General features: G+C 33.2%; 1 protein-coding gene across 1 annotated transcript in view; it reads right to left on the bottom strand.

The window, feature by feature from the left end:
* The window catches only part of LOC140441931 (uncharacterized), a 293,137-nt gene that overhangs the window by 221,965 nt on the left and 51,360 nt on the right, over positions 1–19,812 (bottom strand). The window contains exon 2 of the mRNA XM_072532940.1: positions 12,821–12,857. The gene's annotated coding sequence lies outside the window, so the exon portion shown is untranslated. The remainder of the gene's footprint in view (positions 1–12,820; positions 12,858–19,812) is intronic.

Raw genomic sequence — 19,812 nt, 5'->3', positions numbered from 1 at the left:
GCAAGAAGCGGACTAAACAATATGTTAAACAGTGGGTGGTTGATACTAATAATTGAAAATCAAAATGGAAAGCAAAGTATATAAATGGGGTGTAATCCAAGTAGTTCAGTTGAACCCACAGTCAATGGTATAACTATAAAATTACTATGGATGTGCTCTTTTTTTTTTTTAATTGGTCAAATTCGATCGAACGATTTAAACTATGGCGTAGTTCCGATAGGAATAAGCTTACTCCATAAAAAGTAGTGCGCCATTCCATTTCTGATAACCCAATTATTCTTGTAACTGATAACCCACTATTATTGTATTTTCCTGAAAATGTTCATCAAAATAGTATGAGGCTTCTCTATACCTAACGTTAAAATATTTTTGGAGATAATTATGGTTTAATGTTAAAGCTCAGATATTTATTGTTTTATTTTAGCAGGTCGTGTTTTAAGATGTCATAATATTCATAATTGTCGTTATATCTGGTAACTGACACTTTAGTGCTTTAAAAGTACCCTGTATACTAGTTGTAATTGATATATAAAGACATGCCTGGATAACTTGGTAAACGAATCCTGCATTTTATCGTACCGCCAATGTATAAATGAATTACCCATACTTCTCTATTGTAACTACATCTTACGGAATAGCGTAAAGATGACATTACTTAATATAATAATAACAGTTTATCATTGTACTAATAAAAATGGGTAAACAATTTATGTAATTTATAATAAAGATTTTTTCAGAGAATTCAGAGTTTTTTATGAATCTTTAATATCTTAATATCTCACCACATAGTCTTAAACCTCATATTAAAAGAATAGTGATTGAAGAAGGAATCTAAAAATGAGAAAATATAGGGGGCCGCCTTTTTCAAAAAATTTATGTTTGATTTAACACTTAGTTAGAGTATGTTAGGGATGGAAATTTCTAGGAACAGTTGTCTCACCAAACAAAGCACTGGGGTCCAAAAAAATACTTATGATTTAAATCAAATTGTTAAAGATAGGTACACACAATTTATTAAACAATGATATTAGATTATATTTTTGACAATATTGTACTACATTTTAATACATATTATTATAATATATCACATACATATATTGTCTGTATATTAGAGTATTAATAAATATTAATATTACACTAAAAACTGGGGTATTAAACCAAGGATCAGATTTAATGCCCGATATAACAAAATCAGAAATCAAAGAAGCCCTGAAGAAAATAAAAAATAATCGAACCCCGGGTGAAGATGGAATAGTATCAGAAGCACTAAAAATTGGAGGGGATGTATTACTTGAAAAAATTTAACAACTTTTCAATATCTGCCTTCACAGCGCCAATATTCCAACAGACTGGAACAACGCTACTATGATTCTATTACACAAAGCAGGAGACAAAGCAAATTTAGAGAATTACAGACCGATTAGCCTCCTCAGCCATATATATAAGTTGTTTACGCGAATACTAGTTAAGAGAATGGAAAGAAAATTAGAGACTTATCAACCAAGGGAACAGGCAGGATTCCGAAAAAGTTACGGAACAAATGACCATCTACAAAGTATAAAAACCCTAATAGAGAAAGCAGTGAAATACAATAAACCTTTAGTTCTAATATTTATCGATTTTCACAAAGCCTTTGACACAGTTGAGCTAAGCAAAATATTACAGGCGCTTAAAGAATGCAGGCTAGATTATAGATATACTAAATTATTATACAAAATATACCTGCAGGCAACAACCACTGTCAGATTATATACTAACAGTAATCGCATAAAAATAGAACGGGGGATTAGACAAGGAGACCCAATGTCACCTAAACTTTTTAATACGGTGCTAGAAGATGCTTTTAAGAATTTGGATTGGATGACAAAGGGAATAAAATTAGATGGAGAATATCTAAACAACTTACGTTTCGCCAATGATATACTTATAATAGCTGAAGATCTAGGTATGGCAAGAGAGATGGTACAGGAACTCGTTGTGGCTACAGAAAGTGTAGGTTTAAATATAAATATCTCGAAAACAAAAATCATGACCAATTTGGTACCCAACCAGAACATCAGTATTGGTGGAAAAGAAATAGAACTCGTAGATAGATATAAATACCTGGGACATGAAATTATGATTGGCAGGGATAACCAGACTCATGAACTGAAGAGAAGAATCGGCCTTGGGTAGGCAGCATTTGGAAAACTGAGAGAAACTTTTAAAAGTGAGCTGCCTACATGCCTAAAGAGAAAGGTATTTGATCAGTGCGTCCTCCCAGTCTTGACGTACGGAGCAGAAACACTTACCTTAACAAAAGCAGCAGCTACCAAACTGAGAGTCACGCAGAGAAGAATGGAGCGGTCCATGTTAGGAATAACTCTGCGAGACAGAATAACCAACGAAGACATCAGGAGAAGAACCGGAGTGACTGACATCATCGAGAAGATAGCCAGACTAAAATGGGGATGGGCAGGACACATAGCCAGAATGACAGATGGGCGATGGACAAAGAGGTAATTGGAATGGAGGCCAAGGGAAGACAAGAGAAGCGTCGGTCGACCACCTACAAGATGGACTGACGATTTAAGAAGACTCAATAAAAACTGGATGAGAGCGGCGCAAGATAGACGGGGTTGGAAACATGAGGAAGATGCCTATGTTCAGCAGTGGACTCTTGAGGCTGGATGATGAATAAATATTAATTACAAAGATTGTTTGAACTTTAAGTTAAATAGAAGAACAAAGTTAAATAGAAATGGAAATATACGAAATGATTGTAATAAACTAAAAAATAATAATACATACATACAGGACAGTTTGGAAAACTTATATTCACATAGGTTACATAGGTACATCGTAATGTTAAATTATATTATTCACTTTCATAATCAGATGCACTGTCGTCGTCACTAGAATCACTTAAATCAATCCTTAATTCTTCAGTAATTACATCTATGCGACGTTTACTTTTTCAATACTTATCTTCAATCTTGACAACATGTTCACACCCGTTCTTCCAGTTATCTACAGGTACTCTAGCAAATTCCTGTTCCACTAACACTTTTACGTCTTCTAACTTATAATAAACCTTTTATTTTGCAACATTTTTTATTTGCGCCCAAATCCTTTCAATAAGGTTCAAGTCTGGATGATATGGAGGAAGTTTTAAAGAAACATGTCCACATTCTAGCAGCACTTTGCCAAATTTATATTAAATATGATCTTGTTTGTGTCGTTTGATGATTTTATACAATTGCAATTTTAACATTGACGTAAAAAATGGTAAATTTTTTTCTGTCAACCAAGATATCATATTCATTTTTTTAGAATTACTGGTGGGTGCTTTATTAATTTGTACATTATGATATGACGCACTATCAGTAACAACAACAGATCCAAGAGGCAAATTGGGGATTAACTGTTCTCTCATACATTTTTATAATTTTCTGAATTCATATCATCAATCTCCTGTCTTAGACTGACTTAAAAATTAAAAGGGCATTCTGTATGAAACCCATCTCCCCACCACGATGTACGATAACCAAACTACATGTACATAAGTTTCATCAGCATATACAATTGACTTACCTTCGCTTCTGTAATATTTAATTTTGTCCAAATATTTAATGCGTAGAACACGAATATCATTCCGTTCAATTAATAAACGTCGATTATCTTTCGTTTTCTTCCATTAATATCCCAAATCTTTCAAAATTATGTAGAAAGAACTCACACTTCCAGTCCACTCATACAACTCTTCAAGCCTTTTCTGGAAAAGCTTCAATTATACACGACAACGTTCAGTCTTATGAAAACGATAAATGGTATTTCTAATGAACTGTTTGTCATACTCTCCCAAGTCTGTCTGTTGATTTAATTTTAGCAAGGTGGTAGCTGGAAATTTTAGTGTATTATTTGACTCTGCGTTTGTTAACGTACTCACTTCTTGAATGATCCTTCAGGAAATAGTATTTGTATATATTTAAATACATTGTAAACTATTCCTTTGGCTTCTGGTGTCAATCAGATCTGTTTACTCGTACTACACTTAACCATCTCCATTCTTTAAAATAGTTCTAATTCGCGTGGTAGTACCTTTCTTGTTGAGACTCGACAACATAATGAGACTAAATTACGAACTCGTTTGAAATCCAGTGACTGGAAATTTTCGGAAATAATTCTTATCAGTTCTTTGTATGTCCTTATTGAGTCGTTAATTATTTATTAATAATGACCTTATAGTTACAATTTTAAGGTTGATGATACTAAATTAGAAATTAACTTTTACCAAACTAATATTATATGAGTATCAATTATTAAAGATGGTATTATAACAAACAAAAAGTTTGGTATCTATAAAACAATCTGTGTACAATCAAACTCCATTTATTATTAAGTGAGTAATAATTTTGTAATTAGTGCGATTTCAAATAATTTAATTTGTTTAATATTGCAACGCCACTGCATAGGTCTGATCATAGATATTCTATTGTCTGCGCGAATAACTATTTCGTGAAAGGGCTTGCCACTCAATTTGAAATAAGCTGTATTAATCAATCTGTAGAATTCAGTGTAGTATTCGAGCCTGGTGAATATTATTTAAGACATTTTTGATTAGTATATTTTGGGATATTATGTACCACAATGGAATTATCCACTTGTCGCACTAAAAACTCACCCTATATGCGTAGATTCTCTCCGTTTTGTTTCAATGTAGATGTATATGGTTCATTGGCACTAATAATTAACCCATGAAGGACTGGAGTTGCCATATGGCAACACTGGTATTGACGTACGAATCTTATTATTTTGAGGTTATGTTAGTTTGTTTTGTTTCCAAGAACGTGCCGGTCTGCAGAAAATAAGTGATTTGAAGATATACACCTAACAAAAAATTTAATTCGTTGGTGTTTGTGAGATTTTATAGTCACCGTTTTTGATAGTTGTAAAAATGGATATAAGATTTGTGTAAGTAGCTCAATTTGTCAATTACTGCTGAATAACTATTACATCTAAGTGGCTAAAGTAACAATTATGCTCTAATAGAAAGGTCATTTTCCCTCTGTGAATATGTGACAACCCTTGAAAAAAAGCGATCTTTTACAATATTTTGTTTTTATTCATCGCGTTGCCATATGGCAACGCTAGTATCTACAGGCATCTTGTTTTTTCAGGCGGGGTTTCTCTCTACAAGAAGCTTTGAACATGGTTTACGAAGATGACGTCAACGTTAGAAATATTTATGTTGAGCCCCCAAATATTGGAGACCTCACTGATGAAGATTCTGGCGAGGAGGATGGGGGAGGATTCATCGACAATCTGTCTAGAAAACAGCTGGAAGCAAATGTTGAGGTGCAAATGTATGGCGAAGAAGCAGACAAGGAGGATGACGACATCGAAGTAGATGCAGTTCAAGCGATGGATATTTCCCAGGAAAGCAGCGGAAGTTTCATCCCACAAACTACCTCTCAAGTGAAGAAAATTGAATACGAGTCCCTAAATTGGATAACGGGTAATTTGGTCGACCATGCCGCTAGTTTCCCAGAATATAGCTACGAACCATTCAATACGTTGACACCTGTCGAGATGTTCGAATTATTTTTCGACGAGGATATAATTAGTTACATTCTCAACCAATGCACGAGTTATGCACTACAGAAGAACTTTCCCGACCCCAAAATTTCCGCAGGAGAAATGAAGTGTTTCTTTGCCATTTTGATTCTATCGGGGTATAATTGGCTCCCGGGAAAAAAATTTTACTGGGATACGAAAGGCGATATGGGTAATGCAATGGTCATGAACGCTATGCGAAGAGATCGGTTCCTTACAATTTGGCGTTTTTTCCACCTTGCAAATAATGAAGCCATCGATGAAAGGGACAAATATTACAAGATCAGACCCTTAGCTGACTATTTACAGAAAAAATATAAAGAATATTACTTCCCTGAAGCCGAATTAAATTACGACGAATCTATGGTGAAATACTTTGGACGCCACTCATGTAAACAGTTCATAAAAGGAAAGCCGATTCAGTAAGCTTCAACATGTACCAAGGAACCGATCCCAAAGCAAATAATAATTATTATAAAGTTTTTGGAGCATGTGCGGCTCCATTCGTCACAATGCTCGATGAACTGCCCAATGATAAATCAAGATTACCCTACAAATTTTTCTGCGACAATTTATTTACGAGCCTCCACCTTTTGAAACATATAAAGGATCGTGGCTATAGCCTTACCGGAACAATACGGGAAAATCGCATTCCCAAAAACTGCCCTATAGAGTCGAAAGCTAATATGCAGAAACGCAAAAGGGGTGATGTAGAGTCGATTCTCGAGAGAGAAACTGGTATTATAGTTGTAAGATGGTTGGATAACAGCGTCGTAAGTGTAGCGTCAACATGTTATGAGGTGGAACCACAATCGCTCGTGAAAAGATATTCACAAGCTGAAAAGGAAATCATCCAGGTTCAAAGTCCATGCCTGATTGGTAAATATAATAATGCAATGGGGGGCACCGACCTAATGGACGAAAATATAAACCGCTTTAGAATAGGAATGAGGGCAAAAAAATGGTACTGGAGCTTGATTACCTAGATGCTAGATGCGACTATACAAAATGCGTGGGTGCTACATAAAAAATCCGGCAAAAAGTTAGAGTTTAGGCGTGAAATTGTGCAAGCCTATCTGACCAAATACGGAGTGCCTGCAAAACAAGGTGGCCGACCGTCTAGTTCACTCTCAAGTCGTTCCTTTCATAGAGTATCTGATGATATTAGATACGATGGAGTTGGGCATTTACTGGAACCAGTACCAAATAAAAAGAAAATTGGGTGTGCAGGTGAAGAATGCAGGTCTATCATGAGAACAAGATGCGCCAAATGTGAAGTAGGTTTGTGCACAAAGTGTAATGTTAAATTTCATACACAGCTATAGAAAGTTTTTTGCCGATTATCTCTCAATTTCATAGAATATTTTTTACTTTTATTTCATTCGGTTAATGTAGCCTTAGGAACCTAGCGTTGCCATTTGGCAACAGGCAATATTTTTAGGTTTTAATATATTTAATAATTATTTTTGTCTTTTTCTAAGTAAGTTTTGTCCATTCATAAGAGTTATTTGTATTATTTATGTAAAATAAAGATTTTCGAAAACTTCATCCTTCATGGGTTAAAGTAGGAATATAATATTTATGTGATAATAAAAGAATTTGTTTTTTATATTCAACTTAAACAATTACTATATACGTAAGATTCGTTGGATCAAGATGTGCCTTTACTCTTGCTTAACTACTTGACATTAAGACCAATTTGAACATCATTACAAAGTACAATAATACGGTATAAAAGAATTATTCCTCTGAAAATGCAGCGTTATTACACACGTGTAAATATAATATTTTTACTACAACTTGGCAATCAATAAACTGGCACTGGTAAACAATGACTTCTTGTAATACACTGTCTAATAAAGACATTTTTGTTAAGACTTTGTATTAATTTTAATTTTTATGTTATCTGTTAGATCTAGATATTTTAATGTATCGTGTACTACTTGTGACATTACCTATTTTATCATTTCATTCCACTAGGTATATAATACAATATCAGACTTCTAAAGATAATATAAAAGAACCGAAAATGGGAATACACTGGCGAAAGTGAAAATGTAATATTTCACAAGACCCTTCAGCTTCACTGCACGCTGTAAAATTCTAAAATATAAAAATACATATAATATTTACCTTTAACTGAGCAGCTACATATATGAAAAATAGACGCCATTCCAAATGTAGAGGTTAAATACCCTATACAGCAGTGGAGGAAAGTTAGAAAAATGCATATAAATATTGAATTTCCAAATGGAAAGCTTTAGAAGATTTATGGAACGTATTTTCTGAACTCTGTCTGTTCTCAGAAATCTCAAGCCGTTCAAGCTCTTAAAGTGACGGATGTATAAAAATCGATCAATACCCTGGAAGCCGTGGAAATGAAAAATTAACCATTTCGCCCCTTTTTCGAGGTTCCAACGGTTACTTAGGGTTTTTAGAGCGTTTATATCTATTAAAATATAGCTGTTAAACGATATTTTTAAATGTTTTATTACTTGAATATATTTTTTGATAAATAAACTAAGTTTACTAATTTTTTTTTTATTTAAATTAATGTGATTCGGCTGCAAAGACCATTGACACAAACAATATTGTGTACAATAATTGCAAAAAGCACATGTTACTAATTGCTACAGTTAATATATAAGCTTAGAACCTATGACTAAATAATACAACAGTTTTATCATCAAGTTATAACTTAAAGGTAAAGTACATGGAAAACAGGGGGTCATGTTGTGTTGAATAACTGAATGTCTTTCAAGAAAAAAAACACTCGGTTTCTGTTAAGTTGTAATTAGATGGAATATATGTACTGCATATGGTTATTTGGTCGAGACACCAGACAGTTATTGCTATGGCCTCTCAATTGGTAGTTAGGATATATTGTATAGAAAATAAATCATTAGACACGAAGATAGATGTTCATCCACTTGTTCTTGTATACGTAGTCCAAAGGAAATTGAAACCTTCAAAATTTTTAAGATCACGTTTATGAGTTTCCTTGAAATTGGTTTCTTGAAGGCAGATGATATCTGCTTTTGTATTATTGATTAATTGTTGTGAGCATTCTAAGCGAGGGTAGAACCCATCGCAGTAACGTGAAAGTAAAATATATTTAACATTGAGAACGTTAAGAGGTTAGAGAATAGTCGGTTAGATAATCTTCATCATTATTTGTAGATTGCGATGTTGTACTTCAATTGTCTATATTAAGTTGCTGTTTAATTTTCTTAGTAAATCTTGTAAATCTATTCTTGATTTTTCTATCTTCCAGTGAAGGGTATTATCTAAACATGTCGTCGAGTAGTGATCGAACATTTTAAGTGAACTGCTGTGCTCCTTGAAGAGTGTTATTACTGCCGAATGAGTTTTCCAGAAAGGCAAGAAAGTTTTCAACCGGTAAAGAGAATAAGTTTGGATTTTCTTCATAAAGATTATTGATTGTGAGAACAGAGGAGGCGGTTAATTTAAATTGATCTGGTGCGACTTTGTTGGATTTTTTAGTTTTATGCTTTTTATGCACTTTTGCATCGGGTGAAGGCATTTTTATGTCTTTGATGGGTAAGTTAGTAGATGTGTTTGTTTCTTGGGAGGAAGAATCGCTGAAGTCAGAACGAGTTCGTTTTTGACCAGTGGTAGGAGGAAGAAATTCATTATTTGCGGCAATAGAAGTGATGGATATATCCACAGTTTTTATCTGTTGACTGGGAACCGTATTTTGTGTTGTGTTTGGTGGTGCCATATTGTTTGATATTGGGGTAGCAGGAATGGGGTCAGCTGGGGACGTTTGTTCATTTAGGAGAGGATTGCTAGGGGGATTTTGACAGTTATTTGCTATAATGTCCATGTTTTTTGCATAGAAAACATGCCATTTTGTCGGTGGAGAGAAATAATCTGAACGAATTATTGTCGAATGGAGGTTTCAATTTCGAGGCTATTTGTGATTGGAGTAACGTATACCTGTCTTCTGAAGCTCTTAATATGCGTAAGTTTATTACCGGGGATTCCAGCTTTAATATATGACACTGGTGAAGCAAGTTAAAGACCTACATCTTAAAGGTGTTTTTCTATAATTTCATGAGGTATTGATGGACAGACGTTAGAGATTATTAGTCTTTTTGTTGGAGTAACCAGTCTTCTTACGGATAGTTCTACAGAGTTGATTGTAATCGTAGGGTATTCTGTTAAAATATGTTCGACAAGTTCAGGATTTGTTAAGTAGATGCATATCCGATTATTGGAAATTATTGAGGCTAAGCATATGTTTTTGGGCCTAACAATGTTACCTATGGCTTTGACGTAGTCGAGTAGTAATAAGTTTGGTTCAGCATGTATTAATATGGTTTGATCTTTTTTGGGATATTTCGGTTGGGTTTTGACATAGTAGCAGTTGCATATGAATTTGGATTATTACTGATGATGTTGTTTCCAGACATGGTGTTGCTAATTGTAGGAGAACATTGATTTAAGTTGTTACTCATGTAGTCAAAAGTAACTATTTTTGGTTTTCTTGTAATAAAGTTTCGACTGATAGGCAGCAATTGTAGCCGTATTACTGTTTGCCTAGCTAATACTTCGCCGAACCAGTCCTTAATAGGACTGGCTAATGTCAAATGTGACAAAAAATGTCAACACAGCTGAATGTTTTGGTTAGAAAAGTATTAATAAACAGATTCTTACCGAATAATATTACAGCTCTTAATGTTAAAAACTCTACACAACAATTACTAATTACTTTTTGTTGGTTAAATTCTTTTAAAAACTGGTATTTACTGCAATAAATAGCCAATTTTTACACTGATAAATAAGGTTTATACAGAAACCATGTAAGACGACGGTTTATAATCTTTTCGAAAAGCTTAAAAGTTGAAGACGTTAGCGATATTGGTCTATAGGACTGCGGATCTGTTTTCGGTTTTTGAGGTTTAGGGATTGGGATAATATATGATTCTGACCAAGACTTTGGAAAGTAATGCTGTGTCAACATTTGGTTTAAAGCATTAAGAAGGTGTGTTCTAGCGTTTGTGCTTAGATTTTGGAGAAAAAAGATTGGTATATCATCTGGACCCGCAGAAGAGACCAGTTCTTCTAGTGAAATTGGAAAGTTAATGTAGTTCTCCTTGTTCTTTGTGATTATTATCTCCTTGTTTTCATTTCTAAATTTAAATTGAAGAAAATTTGGAGAGTAGTTGTTAGTGCTGGAATTTTATGGTAAAGATCTGCAAAACTTTCTGTGATTTCTTCTGTCGAGATAATTAATTGATTATTATGTTTTAAGAAACTAATTTAGGCGTTTTGCTGTTTTTCAGATAGTTGACGAATTTTCCCCCATAATGCAGACAGGGGAATAGAGTTGTTGGTGGATATCACGAAAGATTTCCAGTTTTGTCTTTTGGTTTGCTTAATCTGATATCGAGATTCAGCTCTTAGTTTTGTATATTCTATTTGATCGTGTAGTAGAACATCGTCTGAATTTGTTAAAAGCTCGCTTGTATTTTTTGATGGGTTCGTCACATTTATTATTCCACCACGGTACTGGCGTATGAGTTTTTAGAGTTTTGGTTTTTCCGACTGCTTTGTGTCCTGCTTCTAAAAGTGCCTCAGAGAATTGTAGATAAGTTGAAGACATAGTTGAGGTACTAGGGTCAGGAAGATATGGGAGTTTTTGGTCTACTTGGTCTGAGAAGAGTGTTCAATTTGCCTGGTCCAATTTTCATTTTTACAGAGGAGTGCTTAGGGCAGTTTTAAAAGAACGCGTTATAAGAACAGAAGAAAGTTTTATAAGAATGCGTTGTAAGAAGAGAACATTAGTTACTTATGAGTAATATTGGCATGACTTAATCAAAGTAGAAAAATTTTGACCTTGTAAACTCGTTTTAGTTTTAATAGTAGCCACAATTTTACTGTCGATTTAATTTCTTTTAATTTCCCCTAGATTCCCATAAGTCTCATTTATTTTGCCAGACACTAATCACTTCTTTAATGAACCGTTTTATATCACTGGAAATAGCCTTTGACACTATCATAGTATAATTATTTTTGATAGCTTCTCTTGCTTGGAGGTCTACTTTTTCATAAACTTGTATTCCCATATGAGACGGAATCTATACATTTGACTTCAGAATCAGATTCTTGTAAGGCAACAAGTACTTTGTGAGCAAGTAAGAATAGGGGATTCTTAATGTATAAATGTATATTTGGCAATTATTTTTACCAAGCTTAGAGAATCTGTGATAATGCCGGAAGAAGAATGGTTTGTACTTTTAATATGAATAAGGGCTTTGCAGTGGATGATGACTCTGATTTATGATATTTGAGTAGCGTAGTATTGAGTTCAGGAATCATGATTACCGAGGAAGGAGGAGTTTTTACGTTTGAAGGAAAGAGGTCAGGAATTTGAAGGTGCAGACCTTTTAAATTTATTTTTACTCTTTCGTAGAATGATAAATCGAATCCACTTTTACTTAATGTTTCTCCGTTGACAGTCTCATATCTTAAGCAAGATTATATGATACTGGATGCGTCAGTAAATAAAATACTCAAGCCGACAATTTGATTAAACAAACATTTAAAGTATGTTTTCTTATTTACAATTTAAAACTCAATTCTTAAAGCTTAAATAGGAGCTTATTTGATATACAGACAAACGATTACCCAAAGCAATTTCAAAATAAACATTTATCTTTTGTTTATTCTCATTAGAAGATTCACTAGTGTTTTTATTCGAAAACTAAAACCTTATACAGAATGAAATTTAAAATACGTGAATTAAAACTTATATTTTTTTAATCGTTACAGCATTTCTTTTAATATTCTACATCTTTTATTCTAGCAGAAAGCTATATAAAGTAAACAGTATTATATAATGTAAAATAATATACAATATATATGGGTTTTCATACATAAAGTTGTTATTATTATTGGTAATCTTGAGATAATAATAGTTATAATTAATATAATAACAAAACTGTTAGCGGTGAAAATAAAATGGAATAGTCTAAAATAGAGTATATTTTATGATTTTAAATGCGAAAATATGACCCGTTATGTAAAATATTTAAAACTAAGCTCTTATACTATTTAATAATGTACTCATCGTATATGATATCCTCTTTACCGCGTTTATTACCCATAAAAGAAACATAATAGCTAAATTTATGGCCATTATGAGGAGTCGAGGAACTATAAATTATCAAATATATATCGTAATGTTCTGCATACTTACTTCTTATACTATTTGAGGAATTTGTGTCAGAAGTGACCTGAAAATAGAAAAGCATAATATAAACAAAGGTAGAAGGTAGGATAGTCCATTAAATATGTTTATTTTTTTTTAAATACATAACCGTAAAAGGTTTATTCTTAAAACAAACAGTAAATTTGAACAGTTTAAATAAAGAGAAGGCATTTCTACAAGCCTAAAGTTTGTTTTATTTTGTTAAAACACTCTCCATATAAAAGCATTTGAAATTTTATTTCAATTGGTCAATTCAATTTTTTGCTTACAATCCATTTAGTATCGACGTGCAACAGTAATGTTTACAAAGAAAAAAACCAACTGTTGTGCAGTGTTTAAATTTTTATTTTTGGAAGGTTTAAAACCAAAGGAAATTTATAAACGAATATTGAAAGTGTATATATGGACTCTTCAACTTTAGTTCATAGAGTATTAAGATGAGTGGCTGAATTTAAACGTAATAGTGCAAGCCTCGAGGACAATTCACTCCAAGGACATTCAAAAACAGCAACAACATCAGAAATCATACAGCTTTTGTGGCTACGCATTCAAATACATCATAGCTCTTGTACCCTCTTTCTTTGCTTGCTCTTATTTTGATTGGCCCGGCGTAGTATTTGCAAATAGATGAACTTGGTTTACTCGCTCCTGATAAACTTTCCATTTATTTTTGAGCCGTTTCAGCCTTGTATCTTTTACATTTCACACAAGTGTTATTTTCTTCTCGCACTGCTCTTTTTCCGTGCATGAATCATAATGCAATATTTTGGTATGGCAATGTTGTATTATTAGTTAACTGAACTTGCTTTTGTGCGGTATTGTTAAGGGATGTTTTTCATCATTGTGTTAATTCGAAATTCTGAAGTCTCCCTGTAACCCGTAATATGCCATGGTTATCCCCATAGGGTAGTAACTTTAATAGCTTAATCCTCTCGTTAAGTTGTTTTTTACTCTTTAGGGTTTTTATCTCTTCTGCGTAGTATATTTCTTGAGTATTTTTTTATTCCTATTTGCAAAGTATGCTCCAATTCTTGCTGGGTGAGTTGTTCAAATTTTATTTCTTTTTTGCATTTGTCTGCAAATCTAAAGCAATGAGATAGTACTCGTGCATTATATTCAGATTTAATTTGCAGATGTCACCAATATCGCAAATGTGACCTTTAAGTTGTATTTACTGCTCTCTTAGTCAGTATCCAGACTCTCTGGTATTGGAAACGTAATATGTGTTTGTGCCTTACTAATTCTTTCACTTTTATTCCTCTAGATAAATAATATGCTGGGTTTTCTTTTGTATTTGCCTTAAATTAGCGATCAGGTTGTATGGTGTCTACTATTTTCGTTACTCTGTTCGCTATAAACGTTTTCCATCTGCTTGGTTGTCCTTGTATCCATGCCAGAGTTATTGTGAAATCAGACCATTCGTATGTTTCCACATCACTGCGATTTAGTGTTTGAATTGTTCTTTTTATGAGTCTGCTAAGTAGCAATGCTGCACACAATTCTAAGCTCGGCCGAATTGTTAAACCTTCTCTTCTACTTTTCCTGAATTGGTTAGATTATTTCACCTGGGTATCTTTATCCCAACTTATCCTTTTTGTCCACAAATAATGTATGGATATTTTAGACTGTATTATCACTGGTGCAATCCATCCTAATGGATCGTATATTTTTACTATTTTCGTTAACATTAGCCTCTTTGTTATTTTGTTATGTTTGGTTGTATTGATTTTAAATGTAATTACACCTTCTACCGCTGACCAGTGGATCCCTAGCGTTTATCTTCCTTGTCTAACGTTTTTATATTGACATTTTTTAGTTCCTTAGGTATGGTTTTCATTACATCTTAACTATTACTAAACCATTTTTTTAATACAAAATCCCCTTTCTTGAACATTTCTGTTAACTCTGTTTGAGCTTGACGAGCTTCGGCCAATGTATCCGATCTAGCTAGCATGTCATCTATATGCATGTTGTGTTTAAAAATTTCTGCAGCTAGTGGATATTTTAATTTCTCCTCATTACATATTTCCTTAATCTTCTTCTGCTATCCTTATTTACCTAAACATTTTCTCTAGATCTGCTGTATGTGCTATTTCATATGACCTCCAATTTATTAATATATTTGTAAGATCTTGTATCAAACGAGGTCCAGAGTACATTATATTATTGAGACTGATTCCTGTTGAACTTTCACTGGAAGCGTCAAACACGGACCTGCATTTTGTTGTGCTACTATTCTTTGTATGACTGTAGGACTGTAAACTGTATCCATAGGTCGCTGGTTCAATCCGGCTCGATGGACCAATGAACAATTGGATTGTAATTATAATTTCAAATTGTTTCTAATACCCTGTGTCCGATTCTACTTAATGGACCATGATAAAATAAAATTTTAAAGTCGTGTAGTAAAATATAGTTTTATTGACACCTACTAACTTATTACACTATAGTTGTTGTTGGGGTAAAAATTTATAATAGACTGCGTCCCAAACTAGTCCCGAAGCTATATTTATAATCTCACTAAAATGCTACGATTAATCAAATAAGTGTATTGCCCTCTGCATAGAACAAAAACCTTTAACTTTTGAAATCTGTCAAATATAATTTGAACCGAGGAAATGATTGCAATCATTTCTTCAATACCTATTAGGCAATATATAGTTTGCACGAAGTTGAACAAACTTTAATGAAGCTACTAATCTATATGTTTCACAATTATACACGGTAAAACTATGAAAATTCAGGAAATTAAGATTAATCTGAGATTACAAGTTAATGGACTAATTTGTGATTAAACAGAGAAATATAAATTATATACAGATGAATAGGTATAGTAAAGCACAGTTGCATCACGAAGCCTGAAATATACTTAGGCATGAGATGCAATGTTACTTCTCGTGACGTCAATAAGTTCGGAGTAGTAGAGGCACACCTGCTTCTCGTGGCAGTTAACGTGTTACCTTTTTGTTTTTAGCTATTTTTACTTCATTATTATTTGTAATGTATTAATTTATATTTATTCGTAATCTGTAGTCGGTCTTCAAATATGTTTAAAATTTTCTTAGTCATAAACTCCTTTTCTTTAATTTGAAGTTTCATTTGAAACCCAGTTATTTACACAATACCAATTTCTTACCACCAATAAAACCTATTCCACTAATTTTAGCACAGACACTTAATGATATCTCTCTTACACATACCCTTCCTCTTTATCTCCCTCCATCTCCTCCTTGGATCATGTCCACGCTCAAATTTAACACCTCGCTCACCAACTTCGATAAAAATAAACATCCGAAAGAGATCATTATAAATGCATTTAAAGACATTATAGATACAAATAAATACGACCTAATATTATACACGGATGCCTCAAAAAATGACACAGGAGTAGGCTGCTCTGTTACAACCTCTCATTCACTAATTAAGTCATCACTTATACCAGCCATCAGCAGCGTTTATACTGGCGAATTATTTAGTATATTGCAAGCTTTTAACCATATATCTCCACCTAATAAGCAGGTTGCCATATGCACAGACTCTTTAGCATCAATCTATTCTATCAAAAATATATTTACTGATCATCCAATCGTCCAAAAGATCCTAGACTCTTACCAAATTATCTTGTCCCAAAACATAACAGTTACCATAATCTGGCTGCCATCTCATATTGGTATAGAAGGCAATGAAACTGCAGATCACTATGCTAAACTTACTACAGCATCACCTGAAATCACCGATAAAATTCAAATTTGTAAGGACCTAAAATCATATATTAAAAGAAGAACCAGACTCCTTTGGCAGCAGCATTGGAACTCTAACCGTTCGATCTTACACGAAATACAACCGTCAATAACCAGTCAGCCTACATTTGACTATTCAGCCCTCTCAAGACGAGATCTCATTGTGATAAGACGACTTCGGATAGGACATTCAAAACTCACACTAAAAGCTGTGCTACAATTCCTTAGAGATGAACACTTATATCAAAAAATATAATTAGATTTTAATTTAGACATTGTATAACATATCATTATCATTCCGTATTATTGTAACATATTCTTAATGTAACACTTAATGTTTGTGTAATGAAAATTCATGTTATAGTACCTGTGTAAGTGGCCATAGTAGCCGAGCACGTTAAAGTTGAAAAAAAAAAAAAAAATAGAATTGAAAAAATGTATGATCAGAGGCAAATGTTTAACAGCTTATTTTCCGGTAATAAAAATGGCATACTTTTAAAAAAGATTTATTTTCTGATAATATTCTTTCAAAGGTAGCAAAAATATTATTTACTAAACTAACTAGTATTTCAATCCATCCAATTTTTCATAGCTTTAACTAACCACTTATAAAATATTATAAAAACAAATATTTTCCATTTTCCCAACTTCTCTTTAATAAGCATCCCTGAAACTTTACTCATCTCTATTTACCGACAACCGCCAAAGCGTGAGTTGCTGCTCTATAAAGAAAGTATGAAAATTATTCACAGCGTATCAAGATCTCTGATTTTAAATTAATTTCTATGCAGAATTTTCGTTCGATCGCATTAGAAAACGGTTCTCTCGATCTAACTTTACTCAGAATTTCAATTTACTGCACGTCGAGGGTGAAGTTTGGCATTTTAGTATTGATTTTCAGTTAATCGTTGTCCACGTGGGGTCAAGAATTTCCACAGAACGGGATGTGGGTTTGGGAGCTTCATCTTTACAAAAAAGGCGGTATAATTTAGATAGGATAGAGAATTTTGTCATTAAGGGATACAGTTCGGGGATTAATTATCTTCAGTATTATATCATTAGTGTTCGTAAATGTGGAAAAATAAATAAAATTTAATAACCTCGAAATAAAATTTTGATAAATTGATTTTATATAATAAAAAAAACATAAAACTAGACTAGATTAGCTATGAAGTAAATTAATTATATAAATAATAAGGACTATATAGTCCAGTAATCAGCAGTAAAATACGAAATGTCTGTAATATTTTGTTATTTCAGACCGATTTGCATAAAAATTTGGGTTTAACACTAGAAGCACCAGAGCGGTCATTTTGACTGCTTTTCATTTTTGACACTCTGTATTACCTATTCATAAATGTTTTAGAAACTTGATAATATATGACTTTTTCTAAATCTATTTGAAGATTATAATTTTTTTTTACAGGTACTTAGCGTAATTACTTTTTAAGATATGGTAACGTATACCTAAAACTACCATATAGCAGTCATTTTGACTGCTTTCTATTCTCGACCCTCATTAGTCTAGAGTATTACTCATTCATATTTATTTTACGAAATTTATGATTTGGGACTTTATTATTTACTTGAGGATTATAATTTCTCTTTTACAGGTACTTAGTATAATTACATTTTGAATATATTTATGTTGATGTCTACCTAGAAAAATGCGGTCCTACTGACGAGGTAGTCTAATTTTTGTTCTACTTTTCTGGAAAGTTTTTACTTATTTTATGTATAAAATACATCAAAAATATTTTTTATTATGTAGTTTGAGTATACTCTTTGCAATTGCATGTTCAATCTGTATTTTAATTAATTTTACATTGTGATTTTTATTATTTCTGTTCTTATCATGTCTCGCCGATATTTGACTCAGCAGGAGCTATTAGAGTGTCTACAGAATTTGTCAGAAGATGAATCTGTAGCAGAGTTATCTGATGAAGATGTATCCTATAATAAAGTTGACGAGTATGTGCCTAATACAGTTGATCAAGGACATTCATCGGGCAGATATTCTGAAGGTGAAATTGAGATTGAGGTGATGCCCAGTACTTCTGCTTCAACTTCGAATGCAGACTTCAATACATCTTTAGAAATGATTACCAACCAGGTAAGAGGAATTCGCAAAAGCATTTTAGAGAAGTTTTCCATAGATACCATAGGATGGGAGTTACTTGACAACAATGCTAGTACACCAGGTAAGCAACTATATTATATTAGTAGCTTCTATTTATGTATTCACTTAGGTGTATAATATTTTTGAGCATATTCTTCTTGATGTCACGAATATTGGCGATAATCATGGCAATATTTACCTTATCTGCAGGATGTTCTTCTTCCTGGACCCCGTTTTACAAATATTTTTCCTTGCAGGATGGCTTGTAGAAGGGCGCATCTAGATTCATTTCGCACAATGTTTTCGAAATATTGTAACTTTCTAGATTTGATAGTGGTCCACGGGATTTGAAGTGTTCTCCGATTTAGCCACAGCTCGAATGCTTCCAATTTTCTGCATATATCTTCGTCAAGGTCAACTATTCAACACCATAAAAAAGAACAGAGAAGACGTAGCATCAGAGCATCCTTACTTTTATACCAAGAGAGAGATTATGGCTCTTGAAGAAGGCCCCCATCTGGTTGAAGGTGGATCTAGCTTTTCCGATGTGCGCTCTTATTTCTTGTTTGTTGTTCCATTCTTTATTTATTACGGTGCCATTTATTTAAATAAATAAATAAATGAGTATATACCTGCATACTAATTTATCTCGTTCATTTTAGGAAGGCGTACCACTCAAAATGTTCAAAAGGAAGCTGCTGGACCAACTCCTCATGCTAAAAGAAGCATTATTAGAGATTCTGCAGCTAGTGCATGGCGGCTGTTGATTGATGAATGCATACTCCGTAACATAAAATCATGTACTGTTGCTGAAGGTAGAAGAAAACTCAAAGATGAAAATTGGCAAATTTCTATTGAAGAAATCAAAGCATTTATATCCTTACTGTATGCTAGGGGAGCTTATATGGCACGAAATGTTAGCATAAAGATACTGTGGTCTGGTACATGGGGTCCAAAATTTTTTCAAGAGACGATGTCTAGAAACAAATTTACACAAATAATGAGTTTTATCCGTATTGATATGAGAAATACCAGGTCTGAGCGATTATCAACAGATAAATTTGCACTTGCGTCGGGAATATGGAACCCATTTATAGAGAATTGTATATTATGTTATACAC

This window comes from Diabrotica undecimpunctata, chromosome 1 (genome assembly GCF_040954645.1).
Source record: "Diabrotica undecimpunctata isolate CICGRU chromosome 1, icDiaUnde3, whole genome shotgun sequence".
Taxonomy (NCBI): domain Eukaryota; kingdom Metazoa; phylum Arthropoda; class Insecta; order Coleoptera; family Chrysomelidae; genus Diabrotica; species Diabrotica undecimpunctata.
This window is presented reverse-complemented; position numbering and strand designations above follow the sequence as displayed.